The sequence below is a fragment of the Oxyura jamaicensis genome, chromosome 4 (assembly GCF_011077185.1).
Source record: "Oxyura jamaicensis isolate SHBP4307 breed ruddy duck chromosome 4, BPBGC_Ojam_1.0, whole genome shotgun sequence".
In the NCBI taxonomy this organism is placed as follows: Eukaryota; Metazoa; Chordata; class Aves; order Anseriformes; family Anatidae; genus Oxyura; species Oxyura jamaicensis.
In genome coordinates this window covers 31,088,911-31,107,859 of record NC_048896.1, presented here as the reverse complement: position 1 = coordinate 31,107,859, position 18,949 = coordinate 31,088,911, and the positions used below count along the sequence as shown (strand labels likewise).

Sequence of the window (18,949 nt, the reverse complement as noted above, 5' to 3'; positions counted from 1 at the left end):
CAAGCTGCTTCTGCCTCATATCACTCACTATATAGGGCCCTGGCATTTCTAAACATTTCCATTAACTAAAAAGGTACAGTTCACATGTTTTACAAATGTTTCCCAAACATCACAGCTTCACGCTAATTAGACAGTCCTCCAACACTCTCTACAACCAGCTTTGCTCTGCCAGTACTGGAGACTTTACAGACACACCAAACATTTTTGGAAAAAGGGAGGATACTTGTTGTATGTTCCTAACAATTCACTCAATCTCTCCACCAAACTTTAATCTACTACAGGTCAGTTTCCTGCTTAAATGCATTCCAATTCTATTCTGCTCTTTATCAATGAGCTTGTTACTGTAAATATTAGCAGTGCAAACAGTTCCTCTAGTTCCGTACACACACAAGAATTCACTCCGTAAACAGGGCCTGTCTTTTGCATTGGTAGGCTTTAATGCTTAAAGCACAAACATCTATCTTCTTAAACCAAAAAAGGACATAACGTGAGCACAGAGTCTTAGTTGCAAGCCGATAATTAGCCTTACGGGCAGACAGAGCTCTTTTGTAAATCATTATAATTCAAGTGCCCCTAGGTGACCCCTCTTTTCTAGTTGCGATCTACCACCACAAATGTCCAAAGTTTGTACCCAACAGGAATGTTAACTTTCTGAAGTTACAAAAGTATTGTAAAACAAACTTCAAGAATGTCCAAAGTGAAAACAAAATGGCCTTCCCTGGCAGTTTGTAGGAGGGGCAGACTGCAGTTAGACGACGATGAAAGCAGAAGTACTTTACTGCTTTCTAGTAGAATAATGCACTAATCCTAGCATTAAAAATATCAACACTTCTTCTAAGTCATACATTTGACCACAAAGAGCCAAGCCTTTAGATAATAATCAGATCTTTGTAAGAAGTGTAGGAATGGCTTGCTTCATCTCAAGACTTGCATAACAAAAGAATAGGAAATTAACTTATGACAGTTTGATAACTGCCCTGCAGTACTGCTGAAGTATGTAACAGACAGCACATCCACTACTGGTGCATGTGTTTCTGGGGTCTACATTTCTGAATACTTCTGCAGACCTGCAGAATCCTGGAGATAGTTTGTGATCAGAAAATTTCCAGTGAGGTATCACAGACCAGCTAGATACCCTGAAGCTTGGACAGGCAATTACAGGGCCCTGGTCCTTCAAAATGACAGCTCAAGCTCTAGAAAGCATTGCTGCTCTCCTTAAAAGATTTCTCAGGGTTGAATTCAGGTCCTTGATCCAGGGCTAACTGCAATGCATGTGATCAGGGCTGAACCTGACCATCCTGGGAGTGGATCCACCATACAGTGATCTGCACGCCACCAGACATGCCCTTGACATAAGACTAGATTCTAGATGCACCACGGTCCACCAAGGGCTGCAGAGAAGGCTCACTTGTTGCTTGCAGCTGGTTGCTGAAGGCAGTCCTACAGCTGGGGAGAGAGCAAGGGCAACATGGCAAAGAGATCCTGATTTCTGAGACTTCACCTGTTTTTCTGGGTATTTCATAGGATTCAGCTCGACATCATTACTTTCAGGACATTACTTGGCTTACACTCTTGCTCTCATTTTACCTCTTAGTTTGACCACTAAATTTTGAAGGGATGGGAACACAGGAACCTAGAGTTTAGACGCAATAGTTTCTAAAACCTCTAGAACACTTCAAGATGCTGTGTTTTATGGGCATCTGACAACCACAGAACTAACCTCAGAGTCAGCTGCTGAAAGTTCATTCCTTGAGAAAAACTTGACATACCATTTTGGTTTCATGTTAATATGCACTCTTTGTCTCTTCTTCTATGTGGACAAAAATGCATGCAACACTCATTTAATTCAGTTGTATATACATGAAAGCAGGTTCTAAGCTTGGGTTTTTCTCCCCCCCCTCTTTTTTTTCCTGAAAGCTGTGTCCTATAAGTACAAAGAAGTTCCTGAAATACAACTTATATTTTTTTTCCATTTCCTCGCGCCCCCCCCCCCCCCATTTTTTTTTTTTTTTTTTAAAGAAAGAAGGGGTTTAAAGGGTGTTTTAACATAAAGCAGAAAATGGAAGCAATCATTTTCCAGAAATTCCTGATGAACAACTTCAGAAAATGCTGAACAGTTAATAACCTCAAAATCTTTCGCAGAATCTCCAAAAGCTGCTAAAGATAAAAGAATGGAAACCACATGCAACATCCTCGAGACTCATAAGACAGTATAATGTACTTTCAATATAGTTTGAACTTCCGTAGTCTCACTTTATAAATTGGATTTCATGTCTGTAGAAACCGATAGAAGAGGTTTCTCTCTTTTTCACATTACATGCAGATCTCCAGATTTTTATAATGACATAAAAACTCTGAACATTTATAGGAAATCAAGACTTCCTCCCTAGAACACAGCCAAACAGTATGGCAAACTATTTAGTGCTTGAAAAAACAGGCTACAAGGGTTATATATGAAAGAGTAAACGTGATTTGGCAAAGACGTTGAACCTAGGCATATCAGAATTGTAACAGATATGTGAAAATTATAAGGTAGCTTTAAAAATTGGGGAAAAAAAAGATTTTGGCTGTGTCAGATGAGGAAACTTGTGAAAAACAATACACAGAAGTCTCCAACTCCCAACTCCTCACTGAAAGTAATCACCAGTTCATAGAGCAACACGTTGCCTTGTCGGTTGAGTAATTTCTCAGACATCTGTAGCTATGCACTAACACCTCTGTCAGTGTGGATATCAATACTTCCTCTACAATTTCTTTACGTAATTATGGTTTTAAGCACCTCAGATCTGCACAAAAGCAAAAGGCATTACCTTGCAACAGACTCACCATCAGTAACACAATACCAAGTAGCTCATGCTTTCGTTAAAATCCCTGAAAGTTTTGTCAGGAAACGCAGATTACACACAAATGGATGGAGCATGGAAATACCCAATCCACACAATATTATGACCACCTGCAAGACTTTCCAAACTTCACTTATACTACAAAAGATCACTAGATCTTTGGTCACTGCAGCTATAAATCAGGGTGCTCTCCAGAAACCTTCAAACACTGACAAGAAAGGCTTAATATGCAGAGCCAAATTAGGTACGATGAGGTGGGCTGGAAGAAACGCAGCACCACTGGGTTTCTGTGCACGGAAACTCTCCTTTAATTTGTGCAAAGCTTTCTACGTTGCCTTGGTGACCCTGCTCTGCTAGCCAAAGCTGGACTTATTAAAATTGTTTTGCACTTTAATAGCTGCTTTAAACAAGTCATCCTCATGAGTCAGAGACAGGTTTTTACCCATGCTGTGTATGGGGACACACACACATATATATTCATGCACCGTTACATAGATGGGTGCGCAGAAACAGATTTTCATCGTCTCCTCTCACAAAAAGGATCCTCATTACCTGTTGTTTGAAGTCAGATGCATGCATTTTACATAAACCTGTATGTACAAATGCACATCATCTTTGAAACAGAGCTGAAAGAAACAACTCTGTTTCTAGGGACTATTTCTGTCCTGTGATTCAGCCCGCACAGAATAATGAATTGAGCCAAAGATTAAATGTTACAAAAGACAATGAAATCCAACTACAAAAAGAACATGATCCTTTTTCAGGATAAGTCTTCCAAGTTGAGAGTAAGGTGCAAAGATAGGTAGGAGCAAGCCCAGCGTAAAGCTTGGCCTAAATACAGCAGGTTGGCTCTCCTGAGAAAAGTTGCTGTAATACATGCAGGTCTTGATTTAAACCAGAATTCTGCCTTCGGAGCAGCCGGAGAACTGGGGTCACGCTTCTCAAATGATTCTGTGGCAGAAGAATCATCAGAAGAATTGTAGTTGGACTAGATGATCTCTGAAGGTCCCTTCCGACTGAACAATTCAATTCTAAGAATAACAGAAAAGCAAAGTATTCCATAATCTTCTTCTATTCACTATAGCCTAGGCAGGAGCTCATAATGAAGTTCCTCCAGACCAGTAGATATTGCGTGCATGCATTTCTTGCTCTCCAAAGTGGATTCTTCTTCATCAGAGGAGAGGAATTCTTTCTAAATTTCAATTAAAAAAATTAAATCCAGCTGGCGGAATCTTCATCTGAATTCAATGCTTTCTTGTAAATTCAATTCACTTTCTTGTAAATGCAAAACTTAAACCAATCCTGCCTGAGACAGTTAAAGAGTTAAACGCTGGTGCTGTAAACTTAATTCCATGTGTTGTCCCGTTATTCACATGCATGCCTCAGGTACTGTGTTCTGCTCATGTGCACAGTAGCATACCAAGAAAGAATATCATCTTCCACTCTGAATTTGATGGATTTTGTTAGTTGGAAAAAAAAAGTTGACATCACTAAAACAGATTTTTGTGTGTTAACCTATTTTTACATTTCAGCCTGGAAAAAAAATGTAATCATGTTGCCAATGAAAACCAAAAATATCTTCTCCTCTACATTTCTGCTGGCTGACACATCATGTCTGCAAGTAAGTGTCTTTCTCTAGAAAGCCTTCGCTTCACAGAAAACCACCAGGACAAATGAAACGTGCCACCTTATGAACATGTAATAAAATTTGGATATTCTGGCTATGCAGAACAGCAGCTCCTGACACACAGACTCAACACTTCAGGCAAATAACTCTTCCATATTTTTAAGGCTGAAGTATGAACTCAAGTTCACATTGCTGCTTCCTGCCTGAAACATTCAGTAGTGAGCCACGATGTGACGTAAGGTTGGGTTCTTCAGGAAAAAGTGGTTTCTTCTCCTTCTGTGTTTTAGGCCAGCACATATAATATAGGTTACCTTCTGAAACTGGTAACAACCCAAATCCTGCGCCCATTTCCAAGGGGTGGGGGGAGAGAAACATTTTTTGGAGACAGGAAGGAATAAAATTCCTGGACTCAGAAGAATGCACTGGGAAGGACTGGAACAAAATCTGAATAATTGCTACCAAAGGCCAGTTTTAGGACAATCCCATGTTCTAAAAGTTGATCTAATTTAATCAAAGATTTCTTACTCAAACCATCCCTGGATATGCACACTATTTGGCTCATCTCATGCAGGTGCACCACACAGAAAAAGGCCTAGCAATAAACTGAGCCCACTGCAGTTTTATTTGTTTATTTAAACAAACACTGTTTATCTTAAACTCCTTCCCTTTGTGGAAGGGGAAAGTGCTGGGGAGTGCCATACACAATACATCAATTACAATCACTTTCTGCTTCAATAAAGGAAATACAAACTTCCCGTCTTGGCAAACGCTCCAATGTCTTGAGCAGGTGTGAGAATGACTGTGTTAAGTGTCTAGACAGTAATGTGGAGGAAAAATATTTCCCAAGTTTCCTATGTGTGCTTATCCAGAAAGTATAGTTCAGATATGTAAAAAGAACTGCTTTAATTATAGGTTATCCTTCTACAATACTCACGGTAGCACAGAGAGCATTTTTTTTAATTATATGAAATCTGAGATGTTAAATTATCTGTAAAGCTCCAGGAAGTTCTGACACTGATGGTCACGAAAGACTTTCCTCTTCACTTTCTGCACAGTTAGAGGTTAAAATGAGTCTTCCAGGCATACTATGACTCGTCTAGTAATTAGGCTGTATATATTCTTCCTACTTCTTCCAAATGTGCGTTACCACTACGAACTCCATGCTCAGTATTGCTAGTGCAGAATGGGAGCTTCACTCCAAGGGGTGATGATTATTACATAATCTAGCACTGAAATGCTATCTGTTAAGACTATGGGAATATTTCCAAGACGGACAGTGATGGATGAATAACAAATTCCATAGGCATATTTTGATTAAAGAATATTCCCAGGATGAAAGATTTCCAGCCAAAGATTATGTTACCAAGAATACATGGGACTAACAGTTAGTTAATATGTTTTACATTACTCTGACATTTTTATTGGGAAAATAAGCATCTTAGGGTCACCAACTCTTCTAAGGTCAGAAAAGGTCCAGTAGATACCCAAGTATTAGAACACTTCTTTCTTGGAGAGTAAACAGCAAATAAGAAGGCGTATGACAGTAATAGAAGACATTTTGTATGGCAATTATGTAACTAGTAATACATAAGGTTATCCTCATCTTTCAGTTTCTTCTCACTGCACCCCATGTATTTCCCCTATCTACACATTTTCATCTTAGAAATTCAGCTTTTCAAAATGAAAGGTTTTTATCTTTATGTCTTCCATGTTTAGTGTCCACCACGATTGATAATCTACAGGAAACGGTGCCATACCCAGAGAACACGTATATACAGGACATCACTCTACTTGAAGCTCTATTCTGCACAGGGTTTGCATTAATGCTGGCACGAATAAAATCACAAGGCAGCTACTTAGGACAAAGTTGGCTGAGGAAGTCATTTGCTGTTTGAAGAGTGCAATTTCCCATCAAATTAATGATTTTCAGAAACCACATCAGTTTACTTTGCCCAACTAAGAATCAGGCGAGGCGAGTCTCTCACCAATTGTTTCGAAGCAGAGCAATAGAAATAAATTTTTATACAGGAGAGAAAGAAACAATTCCCATTTAAGTGGGACAACCAGCATCCCATCCCACAGGTCTGTTCCAGTTAGACTGCTCCCTCTTTCTTCCAATGCCCAAAGCCCAACAGCTGAACATTACTCATCAAATTTACCACCGTGTCCTTACAGAAATGGAAGCATGCTGTTTTAACGTAACTAACATAGCTCTTAGAAATGGCTGCTTTAGTCATTCCAACCACAAAGCGGATCACAAAGCTGCAGCCCTGCTCCTGTTTGTGGAGAGGTTGGTTTATCCTGCGCTACGCAGCCATCATGCAAGCTCAATGCATTCTTCAGCGCAGAGCAGAGAATACTGAGCTGCTTTTCTTTTGCCAAGGACTGTGGATCTGTCCTACACTGCCTAAACTAGACAATAATTGCTTTAGAATATCATTTTGCAAATCTTTGTGTGTTCCAATCATCACAGTCTCTGCAAAGAGAAAGCCATAGTCCTGGGCTAGTCAAAATTAATCGGCCCACAGTAACAGGCGCATGAGTGAGCAAGATGAGCTTGACCAGGACATATGTAACTGTCCGACTCTTACAAAGAAAGAGAAACAAAAAAACAGTTTGAAGATCCTAGAGAATTTTCTAGAACTTCATTAAGTAGAGGAACACAAAAGCATGCATTTACCACAGTGCTTTATAATGGTATCTTGACTGGTCAGGCTACTTATTGTTACTTAAAACACACTTTAAACTTGCAGAACAGTTTTTCACCGAGGAAGGGAAAAAAACCAAGCTCTTGGCATTCATACTGCCAAGAAACCATTACCACACATCCATCATCCTGATTTTAGGAAATCTTTTATGGCAGATTGCAGTGTATGGTGACTCTTGGCAAATTCTGACTATGTGACGTATGCTTTCTTCTATCTCAAAGACAAGAGAAATGTTTTTTACCCAAATGAGACACTTCTAACTCCAACAAAATCCTACCTTCATATTTTTAAGAGTTTCAAAATTTGTAGGAACATCTGTACACATCCTACCCCATCTTGCCAGTTTCTTTTATTCAGACTCATTGCCCCCACCTTTTCCCAAACGGTTTCTCCATCTGGCCAGGAAAATTAGTACCAGAATATTATTTCACAGACAGGTCTTCCAGGTTTTGTTCCCCATCCAAAAACAGGATGCAACAGTCTCTCTTCGAATTCTGTCCTTATAAGTATTTGCCCCTTTTTCATAGTGAAGCGGTTCAGATACGATCAGCGAACAAGGGCTGAGCGCCACTTAGCTTTGTATATGTTTTTTCCATGCTCTTGTTATCAGTTATATATCTTAATCCTTGTATGTCTGGTATGCACTGTGAATCACAGGATGCCTGGAAACTGTTGGGCTTCCTTAAGAACATCCCCAAAACTTTCCTCACCCCAGCACTCCAGCAGATTTTGGTGCACACAGACTTGCGAGCGGACACAAATTTTTCCATATAATAAATAACGCATCCTGTGGAGTTAATTTCACAAATCTACGGTTTGATCCCAAGAACTGTGTTTTCAGTTCAATACAGCCACAGAATGTCGTGGAAAAATGGTTTCTTGACCTCAAAGCCTAACGAAACATAGGATGTGTCGCTCCTATTTTTAGCTGTGTGCTCTGCCGTGCCATATTCCTTCACATAAGGCTGATCCAAATGTTCCAGCAGCAGACGTTGGTTTCTCCTTGATAGCCAACGCATATCTCTGCTTTCCAAGTTTCTGTAAACACATCATTATAAGGAAGGCCAGTCTTACTTTTCCCAGCCTTCTTTCTAATTACGTGCCTACTGCCAGGAAACTTTCGCCTTTTTTTTTTTTTTTTTTTTTTTTTTTTTGGTCTTCGCTACTAAAATTTAAACAAATGTCTGCTGCGGGCTTGGAAAAGAAAAAAATAAAAAAAAATTAAAAAAATCTGCCAGGCAGTTACTGTTATAAGCCGCTAAGCTACTAGGTAACGCCGAATGCCTCTCAACGCTCAGTTACAAACATCTGCCCAAAAAGCCAGCTGCGGGAGCACATCCCGCTAGGGCACCCAGTACGTCTCTCCCCGTGAACTCGGCAGGAAACCCCCTCAGCGTTTTCTTTGACTTCGGCTAAATCCGTGTGAGGAGCCACGGCAGGCTCGGGGAAGCACCGGGTCTGCTGCCGGTGGCTCCTCGGGTCCCTGCGGGGCTCCCGCCGGGGAGCAGCCTGGCTCCGTCAGGGGCTGGCACCCGAGCGCCCGGGATGGCTCCGCGGTGCCCAGCGCCGCCACACAAAGCCCGGCCCGGCGGCTCCGGGAAGCCGCGGCGACGCCTCCCGCCCGCCCCGTCCCGTCCTTACCTCGGGGCGCCCGGGGCTCGCCTGGCATGGCCCGGCCCGGCGCGGCTGGGCTCGGCTCAGCTCGGCTCGGCGCGGCTGGGCGGGCAGCGCGCAGGTAGGGGCGCTAAATAGGGCGGGCCCGGCGGCGACCGGAGCCTCGGCCCGAGCCTCCGCGGCGGCCGCTTCACGTTAAGAGTCCCGGGGCGGGAGGGAGGCGGGACGCGGCAGCCGGCGGCAGCCCCAGCCCTGCCCCTGCGGCAGGCCGACCGCCCCCCGGGGCTTTTCGGCTCCTTGCCCCCCGAAAGGTCCGGGGCTCGCCTCAGGGATTCGGCTTCCGGGCCCAGGGGAAGCCCCCGCGCTTCCCGCGTCGCCTGTGGCGCCGTGAGGGAAGGGGGTGTCGGCACGGCCCGGTGGGCAGCCGGGGAAGCTATGGCTCGGACTGGCCTTAAAGCTTTTCAGTGCTTGCTGCTCTGGTACAGTACCGCTCGCACCACCCCTCATCAAGGCCTGCGGCTTTCAGGTTAAACTGAATTCAAAACTTTTTTTTCCTCGGAAAACACGTATCGCCCTGTTGCACACCTCGGACACCTACTTTGCTAACAGCCCCCTTTGCCTCCTTGCCACTCGGGGAACAGCATCAGAGCTCGGAAAACATTCACTGTGCGCTACAAAAGTATACCACTTTGCAGTCAAATTACACAAATCCTCCCCAAGTGCCAAACACAGACTTTAAACACATTAATTACTACTGCGTGCTCCACTAAACAGATCTTTTGGAGCCAGATACCTTGGTGTGTTCCTTCCCTCAAGCATATGAAGACCAAAGAATAGATTTGTCTTGCTGGTTCACACCCTTCCCATTAGAATCCACTTGGTCTGGATCCAGTGCTTTCTTACAGATTACATGGCAACATCAGTTTTGTAAGGAAGCAAAGAACATAACAAACCATCAACAAGGTCTACTTGAAGATACACTTGAAGCAAGAGAGACAAGCTCAACGATACATCTAAAAACCTTATATCCTCAAATCCACTCTTAATCCACAGAGGTGATCGGTGATACCACCTGAATTTTCCCCCATGTGGACAGCAAAAAAGTGTACAAACAGAAATGTATTAAACACCTTGGACGATGCTTAAAAGAGTTTATGGCAGTTGAAAGGAAGAGTGCTCCTCTTTTTTCAGCTCCACTTTCCAAAATGTGTATTATAGTCCAGCTCCAGATGCCTGGAACCTGTTGGATTTACAAGAGCATCGTCATAACTATTGCTCTCCAGCTGGAACAAACCCACAAGATGAGCAAGACCGGCACCCAACACATTTCACTCCACAGTGAAAAGGAAGAAGGTGGCAATGAAACCGCTCTTGCTTACTCAAGCCCCTTTACCCCTTTTCATTACCCAGCCCTCTTTAGGGCTCACAACTCACTCTACCTCACTTGGCCACTCCAGCATGCAGCAGAGGAATGCTGCCAACTAGGAAAAGGGGAGGGCGAATAAAGCATCTTGCAGCTGCTAGAGCAGAAGGTGACAGGCCAGATCCTGACAGTGACAAAATTGGTGCTGTGCTAGTGCTTTGTTTCTAGTTCTGGTACAGGACTAGGTGAAGAAGCATGGTAACTCATACACAGAGTTTTAAGATAGTATAAAGGTAAAAAAGAGTATCACTCATCACTACTCAGGTCTCTATATGATTTGGGGTAAATATACTGCCTACGGATAGCATTTTATCTAACAAGCAGAACACAATTCAGCCAATCATGGCTGTAGATAATGACTGACACTCAGTAGGAAAAGCACAGCATAGAAAAAGAGTAACTGGACTTCATATCTCTTTACTGCCCCTTCTCCTTTGTATTTGCTTATAACCGAGTTGATATTAAAATAACTGAGCTCTCCAATAATGTTTCTTCTGTCACAGCTCTTACGTTGCACATATTTTGCACATCTGTTGCAAGAATTTGGGAAAAGAATTCTATGTCTATGCATATATGCTCATGTTCACTTCATGGGGCTGGAAGATGAAAGCAAAAAGACAGCTTGTGCACATCAGCTTAGCTCGAGACACTTGCTCTGCTGTGACTCCACAAGCACAACTGGGCATGGAAAGTACAAATGAAGCTCAACTTTCTGGGAGCCAAGTATGAGGCACAATGGGAGATAAAGATCCAAAGAGAAAGGAAACAAAAACATATGCTTAACTTAAAACTTAATGTGATCTGTGATTCCTTCTTGTAAACAGCTTTGCCTATCATTCCACATCCATGAACATTTGCTTCTAGTTTAAGTTTCCAAATATCTGTAGAGAATGTCTTGCAAACTAAAATGAGGGATTAATTTACACATAAAAGGTGATTGCATACAACTCATATGAAGTCCTGATATTTAAACAAAACATTGAAACAAACAATTTTTGAAAAAAATGCAGTAAAATCAAAAGAAACGATAACTAATTTCTACAAACAAATGGAGGTAATGGTAAATGCCATTAGTAAAACAGGTAAACCCCAAACTGACTGAAGAGAAGCCTTTTTTTTTTTTTTTGCTGACTTTGATTCAAACCTTGAGAATCCTCACAAAATAAAGACGTCAGTTTACACAATTCCATGAAAAAACAGATTGATATAACTGACTCAATTTCACATGAAATTATAACATTGCTGGTTGAGTACTTACTCTGTAATGATCTATATTAAGTACTATTGAAGTTTGTTCTGCGGGAAAGCCAAGTTACTTAAACAACTATTTTTCACATAGATACAGTGTTTTCTGCATGGGAAACTCAAGCTCATTCTGAGTTAAATCACTTTTTCTTCTTGCTGAACTTATTTTTCTTTTTGAAATGGGTTGAGAAAATCATTAAGTGGGGAGACACTTTTTATACCCCCTTGTAAACCAAATGAAAATAGTGTTGCTTAAAGCATGAAAACTAGAAAGGATGACTTAAAAAAATAATAATAAAATAAAATGCCTTCCACAAAGTAATTACATCCAGAAATCTGAGAGAAAACAAATGAAGATAAAACATTTCAGTGGACTTCTCGAGAGAAGAATACTACAGAATAATGCATGGTATTTAAATGCAATCTTTTTGCATGCCATTTATCTTCAGTGAAGGAAGTACATTTTTAAACCTCGTATATACACTGTCATTCACAACAGCTAGTTTCCAGGACACTACACTACAAATAATTACTTAATTCTATTTCTTTTTTTCTATTTGCCTACCTGTTCTTCATTCATGATGACATGCAAAATTTTAACATCTTAGCTGTTTAATAAAGATGTGTTAAAAGCTACACTGGAGAGTGCACTTTCTAATCAGGCCAGTGAAGAACAGATCTCCAATTCTTTCAATCAAAACAGGATGCTTTCAAAAAGAAAACAAAATATAACAACAATTCTGAGGTGTAGGAAGAAATTATGAGCGAGATTGAAATGGTGGTTTCTACATGGGGGAGATGCATGGCACAAGATTCTTTCAGTCTTAAAAAGTGGAAATTAATTCAAGAATATAGACATGCCTGTAAATCAACCCAAGGAGTATTCAACTAGCCACAGGGGAGTTTTGCGTCATATTGCAGTTCAAATGTTGTTAAGCTCAAATGGAAATGGCAGTAACAGACTCTGAAGGACTAGAAGAGGGAAGTGGAAGAGTTTACAAGCATTCAACTGATTCATGCACAGCTGACTGATTTCAGTGATTTATGTAGCCAATTCAGCAATCTCCTTGTTTTCCGTACATAAAGGAACTGCATCCCATTTACACTAGCCATGCAAAATAAGCCCTGACCTGCCAACTATTGTGAATTTTCAACCTTTTATTAAAAAACAACCAAACAATAACAAACCACAAAACTTCCCAATAAAATTACATCTCCTCCCATACTTTCCTTGACAACATTTAAAAGCTTTGCATGGGGACTACTAAAACATGAACAGGACACTTTTTTTTTTTTTTTCTCCTGAATACGTAAGATTTTGTGATGTCTTTAGAAGACCAGAATGCAAAGTTATGCTTTCCTAAATACAAAAAGAACTAACTATACCTCTGAAATGGCCACTGACCAACACGTACTAGTCCAAACTATTTAGCACTCTTTCAAAAGTCTCCTGAATCCTACCTACATTACAAACATCCTGGACTCGCTAACCTTTCTGGCGTTGGCAGACACTGAGGTGGTAACCGAAGTGCTTTGCTTGGTGCTATTTCCTGTTGCTGAAATTTGCAGTGCCTCAGCTAGAAACACCAAGTTGTTTGCAGCTTTTGTTTTTCTTAGCAGTGCTGGAAAACAAAGTATAACTGTGTGTTACAAGAAAGAATACCTGAGCAAACATTTTCCATCACTTTCAATTCTGCAGATACATGCCATCAAAGTTGTGTTTTACGGAGAGGATACTATAGCCAGAGCCTACTTTCAAAAGTAAGTAATACTGCAGTGTTGGATCGAATAAAACATGATTTAACCAAAAATAGAATGAAGAGAGGGCCTTTTCCTCAACTTCTAAATATACGTAGAGGAAAGCAAAAATCAAACATTTCTATCGCTGAGACACTTTTCACAAGAAGGCAGTTATCACTGATGGACATAAACATACACACACACATATACACATGGTGATGAAGTGACTCATGCATAAGGCTTCTTTGTTACAATACTGATTACTTCATCTTTTGGACTAAATCAGCGAAGGCCTTCAGGGCAAAGAATTGTTTAGATTATATTGATTAGACTTACTGTGCAACCCCTATGACAGCATGAAGAAAATGCTGGGTCTACTGCACAGGCACTAGCTAGTGAGGAACCAGAGCAGTGATGGCTTGAACATGTGCATAGAGAAGCCAAGCATCCCAATGGCTTCCTTAAGGTACCGAGACACTTGAGGTACCCCAGTTTTCAGTCTTTGACTGTGAGTAATCCTGAAGAGTTTCCTGGCCTGCACAACTATGGGTAGAGCACAGTGATGAACTCTGGAAATAGCTACTGTAAAGATAAAAAAAATATAAGCTGGAAAACAACTCACTCCTCAAACTCACAAGGATCTGGATCTGTGTTAAACTGCCAGCTTCACTAACCCTGCAAAGGAGAACCATTTGGTAAGGTTCTGTCCAGTTTGTTTTCTCCTCCAAGCTGTGCAGCTGATGCTGCTCAGTGTTTGCTCCCAACTCTTACAGCTTTTGCTCGTACTTTCATCCTCCCTCACTCTACTACGCTTTTCAGATCCTCTATTTTTAATTCATGAAGAAAATGGTAATATATTCTTCTGTTTCAATCAGCATATTGGGATCAAAAGCTAAATAACCTTGCCTCAGGCTTACCCTCTGTGGTTACTTTAGTACTGTCTTTATGTTTTCTTCTTTAGTTCTTAGTAAATTTGGCATAACACGCTTCAGCTGGGATATTGTCATATTTGCAAGCATCACTGTGGATCTCTGACTGGTCTACCTACACTTCGGACAGTAAGATCATTAGACTTACAAGCTTATAGAAGGTCACAGGTGCTTAAAGAGACCTGAATGTCACCCGGACGTCTAATTCCCAGTTCCCAGCTCAGACCTCAGCACCACATTCTCTTCTTTAATACTCCTGATATGGTAACATTGAGTGTTATATCTTTTCATTAGTCACACTGCAGTAACTTACAGCTGCTGTAACTGGGAGGCCTGTCAGGAAAGATAAAAAAGCTGTTTCTTCCGAGTCAGGCTTCACCCACAATATTTAAAACACTTTTCAGTAGCAGTTTAGGAGCTGATCTAGTCACAATTTCAAGATCAAGGCATAACTTACTTCCTTTCATCAGGGTGTCATGCTCATAGTGCTATAATTGTTTGCTATAGAGGCTGTGAATTTAAGAGACATTCTACTGCAAACATTTTGAAAACAGAGCAAAGCGGGCCAGCACGTTAAACAGTACAGCTCATGTCTGTGCCCACAGCTATTTAGTTTCCTCTGTTGCAGCTTTTACACAGCCAGCCAGGATCACAGCTGCACCTTCATCTACTGAATGCTTCTGTTGTGTTGATTCTTCCTGCCCTGAATAAGTCTGAAGTGAAATGGTGTTCTGTCTTTTCTCCTTCTGGGAATAAGACCTTTTAAATTCATCCCATATAAGTAGGAAAAAAAAAAAAAAGTCCCAAGACATGGGGGATTAGGATCACAGGGTGTGGATTCCATACTTATGTACAAAATGGTAGCCTGCTTGCATTTCTGACATTCCAGAACATTTTCCATCAGGTCATTTTGCTATGGAAGTATTTTCTGTCAGAATTGTCAAGATTGTGTGCGTGTGCGTTCTCACTTTCTCTCTTTTCTCTTTCTTACTACTGATCTCAACTACGAAGACCCGTCAGTGCCTCAGGGATGCATAGGTACCTTTCCAGATGAATTTCTAAGCGTTCATTAGAACATAGTACTAGACAAAAGCTCACCACTTTTTTTTTTTTTTAAACTCCAGCAGAGGACTCATTTATCTTCAGGCTGCTGCACGACGGGGCTGCCAAGGACCCCTCCTCCATAAACAGAAATCAATACAGGGCTTTCGGAAACACGAGCACAAATGACAGACACAGCCCGAGCTCCTCAGCTTTGCTGGCACGGGATGACAGGAGGCCAGGGGCGAGCCCTCGGCCCTCGCTCTCCCGCGCTTACCCCTTGGCTCCGGAGCGGCTCCCACAGCTCCCAGCCCGCCTCCCTCCCGCTCCTATTGTGAAACCCTCCGGCTCCCGCTGCCATATTTGGCGGCGGGGACCGCTCTTTGTCCGCCTCAGCCCCCCGGGCCGCGCCGCCCCCGGCTGGGCCGCGGCCCCGCTCCAGCCGCCTCCCCGCCCGGGCCCCGGCGGCCGCCGCCATGCCCATGTAAGGCGCCGCTGCCCCGCCGGGCCGGGCCCTCAGGGCCGACCCCGGGCCCCCCGCTCCGGCCGCCCGGCCCTCAGCGAGCCGCGGGGTGCTCCGGGAGCTGCCCCAGACGGAGGCCGGCGAAGGCACACGTCTGCCGTGCCGGAGCTGGGAACACGAAAAGTCGTCGTGCTTCTTTCTCCCTGCTCCCCAGGACAGGCTCCAGCACGCCATTCACTGCTGCTTTCTGCAGAGAAACAATGCTGAACAATGAACAATGCTGCCTGCTTTTCTTTTTTGTTGTTGTTGTTGTTGCACCACCTGAAGAAGGCAAACAAGACTACATCTACTCTCAGAATACACCTAAACTCTGTTTAGCTGTATTATAAAGAACAGCTTATCTGCTGGAAGTACGTGTAAACTCGCTACATTTCCACTGCTTGACACCTAGCAGCACTTTAGGTAACTCACCAGAAGGGATTTACAGTCCCACTGCCCATGTGCACACAAGGCCAACTGCAAGCAAGGAATCACAGAATCATACACTTAAAAAAAATGCCATACTATCCACTGTATGTTTTATTCACATCATCTAGATTTAATCTTGTTAAAGTAGGATATCGTGGACATGTCTGTGATAGTCTTTTTTAAACAAATAAATACCAAGGAATCCTCCATGAAGTGATTACTTTCTTTAAATGGAAATCTGAAAATGATAACGTTTTAGGAGAATATTTACTGAATACGTCTACAGTGACAACTGAAATAAAATGAACATGCAGACATATTTCTGCGTAAGCAACTTATTGAGCTGTGACTCCTTAAAAGGAATACCCTCCACAAGTAATATTTCAAAATTAGTAAAAGTCTTGTGAGCCCTCTCTCAGGCCGCATGACAAGAAACAGTATTTTGCAACAAATTAAAGAAGTAGCAGCTAAACTTCTGACTTCCTAATTCTGTTTGAGAGTCTGGAAGCAAGCCCATACTTCTCAGTGAGATTCCTCAGTATTAAGATGTGCAAAGACGTCCTTAAGCAATGCTAACTGTTCTTGCATTATTGCAGGCTCCCGTGGATGTTTGGGTGAAGCAGAAAACAAGGAGGAGACGGGAACAAAGAGAGCACTGCGGTAAGTCACTGATGTACAGGGCAACAGTGACTGCTCCTGGGCACAAGTGCCTGAAAAAATAATTAGGGAGAGTACAAAGGTACAATTATAACCACTTTCCTGTAACACTCCTTCAGCTGCACCCAACACATTGAGCTAGTTATGTTTTCCGCTCCACAGAAAACCAACTCTGGTATTTTTATATTGCATTCTTGCCCTAAATAGAGGCCTAGACAAGCTTGTTTGCTTGTGAGAAACTCTCAAACTAGAAAAAATTAAGGAAGCAGCTTAATAAGAATAGCAGAATAAGAAATGTATTGACCATATCATATTTACATTCAGCTCAAAAACAACAATAAAAACCCACCCTAAAGCAAAATAAGAAACATATAGCCTACAAAGAAAAGGAAATACTTAGCAGAACTTCTGTCTAGCAAAATCTCCTAGTTTCAAGTTATCTGTTTCTAGATGAATTTAAACATTCATAAATGACAAAAATGATAGCATTAAAATAAAAAAAAAATAGAAAAATAATTAGCAAAAGTCATAAGGACATATGATTGTCAAACAACAAAACAAAATGGAATGACTCCTAAACTCATCTCCTCCATTCCTGAAGGCTACAGTAGCACCAGTTTATTTCCGACCAACTCCATCATTTCCAGCAGGTGTTTGGGCTGCTGACAAATAACTCGCTGCTGATTCTGCAAACAATTTATTGTCCACTCCCTGTCATCTGACATCAGTTTTTCTGAATGGAACAAATGACACTAGAATGGATATGGCCAGGGCAGAAGGACACATCCTCTGACCTCTGAGGTGCTGTTCTATGTTTGTTCTTTTGCTCATGATACATTTCACTTGCGCAAATAACAAAATTATGTCTCTGCTGAATGAGGAACTTGCGATGCTCTCAAGAAAGCTATATAGGAACTTCAATAAACGCATATAAAAGCTTAGGCCTCTGCTCTTGAAAATGAAAAGGATGATCTCCCAGCTGTCTGGAAGTTACTCAACTTACTTTCCTTGAGAATTCCAGACCCCTCTCCATCTCATCAAAGAGGTTTCAATGGGTTTTCTCTCTTTACTCCGTGTAGTTAGATTACTACCATTTGCCTCAGTGGCAATGTTCCAGCCAGTAGAGTGCATGTGTTCCCCATGCCATCTTCTCATCCTGGTAGCTGCCAATTTGTGCACGCACAACATAATCTTTCCTTCTCCCCCCACTGAACCCATTCTTGTAAACTACTCCACTGCACGCAGTAAATCACCAGGTGTAGCTAGACTGAGATGTGGCAACAGCTTCCCCGAGGGCTTGGAATGCTGCCCCTGGAAAACTGAACTGCATCGCTGGCCCACCTGCACCTCGGCCAGGGTGTGCTCTGACAGGCCAGCCTGACATAAATACTATGGCAGTTTTATGTAGTTAAAAAACTGAAGGCTCTGTAGGAACAGGGGAATAGATACATGCCAGAAAAGATCACATCGTTAACTTGCTGGGCCTGAATAGTTTTATCACTGGAATATGAAGATGCTAGGTACTGGAGCTCAGCCTTCAATCAAATGCAGAGTACCAGCAACAACTGGTTCAACCTGCTACTGGGAACACTGAACACATGGGCTATAATGCTCTAATGTTATTAAAGGAAACAATAAATAAAAATCACTGTTTTGTCAGTAAAACTAACTTTCTCGGTTAGTATTCAGCCTGGAAAAAAAAATAAGAAGGAACTGTAACATAAATATTAAAAAAAAATAGTAATATAGTAAAGCATAATCAACATATAATCACATTTTTCAGACTGCTTGCAAACTGTTCCTTCCTGCAAACTTCTCCAAGGACTTTCATAGAAAGATAGATATAAGTTTATAGGTATCCATAGGCAGCCATGTAAACACAGACCAAGAAAAGTATTTCCCATTTGAAGATTAATCTATGCAGTTTAGCTGATCATTAAAATGTTTTCATGGAATCACAAGAAAGATGGGATCAAACATTTCTATCTCAGCGTTTTCACCATAAGCAAAACACTTGATAGTAAAAAAAAAAAAAAGCCTGCATCATGCACTACATGCCTGAACTTACAGCATAGCATTAAATATTTACACAACTATGTAGAAAGGTTTTCATGATGCCATAACCATAACATTTTTAAAAATACATTTTTTTTTCAAGTATCAGAGTTTTGTCATCTAAATATATAAGTGA

The 18,949-nt window shown here is 41.7% G+C and overlaps 1 protein-coding gene across 11 annotated transcripts in view; it reads right to left on the bottom strand.

Annotated features, from left to right (window-relative positions):
* Nucleotides 1–18,949, bottom strand: part of PALLD (palladin, cytoskeletal associated protein) — a 197,729-nt gene that overhangs the window by 59,757 nt on the left and 119,023 nt on the right. Inside the window, exon 1 of one of the 11 annotated variants that reach the window (XM_035326437.1) lies at nt 8,820–8,909. The exons of 9 other annotated variants lie outside the window; for them this stretch is intronic. The gene's annotated coding sequence lies outside the window, so the exon portion shown is untranslated. Of the gene's footprint in view, nt 1–8,819; nt 8,910–18,949 lie in introns of those variants that run through there. One more of the 11 variants, XM_035326438.1, reaches the window with a different exon arrangement.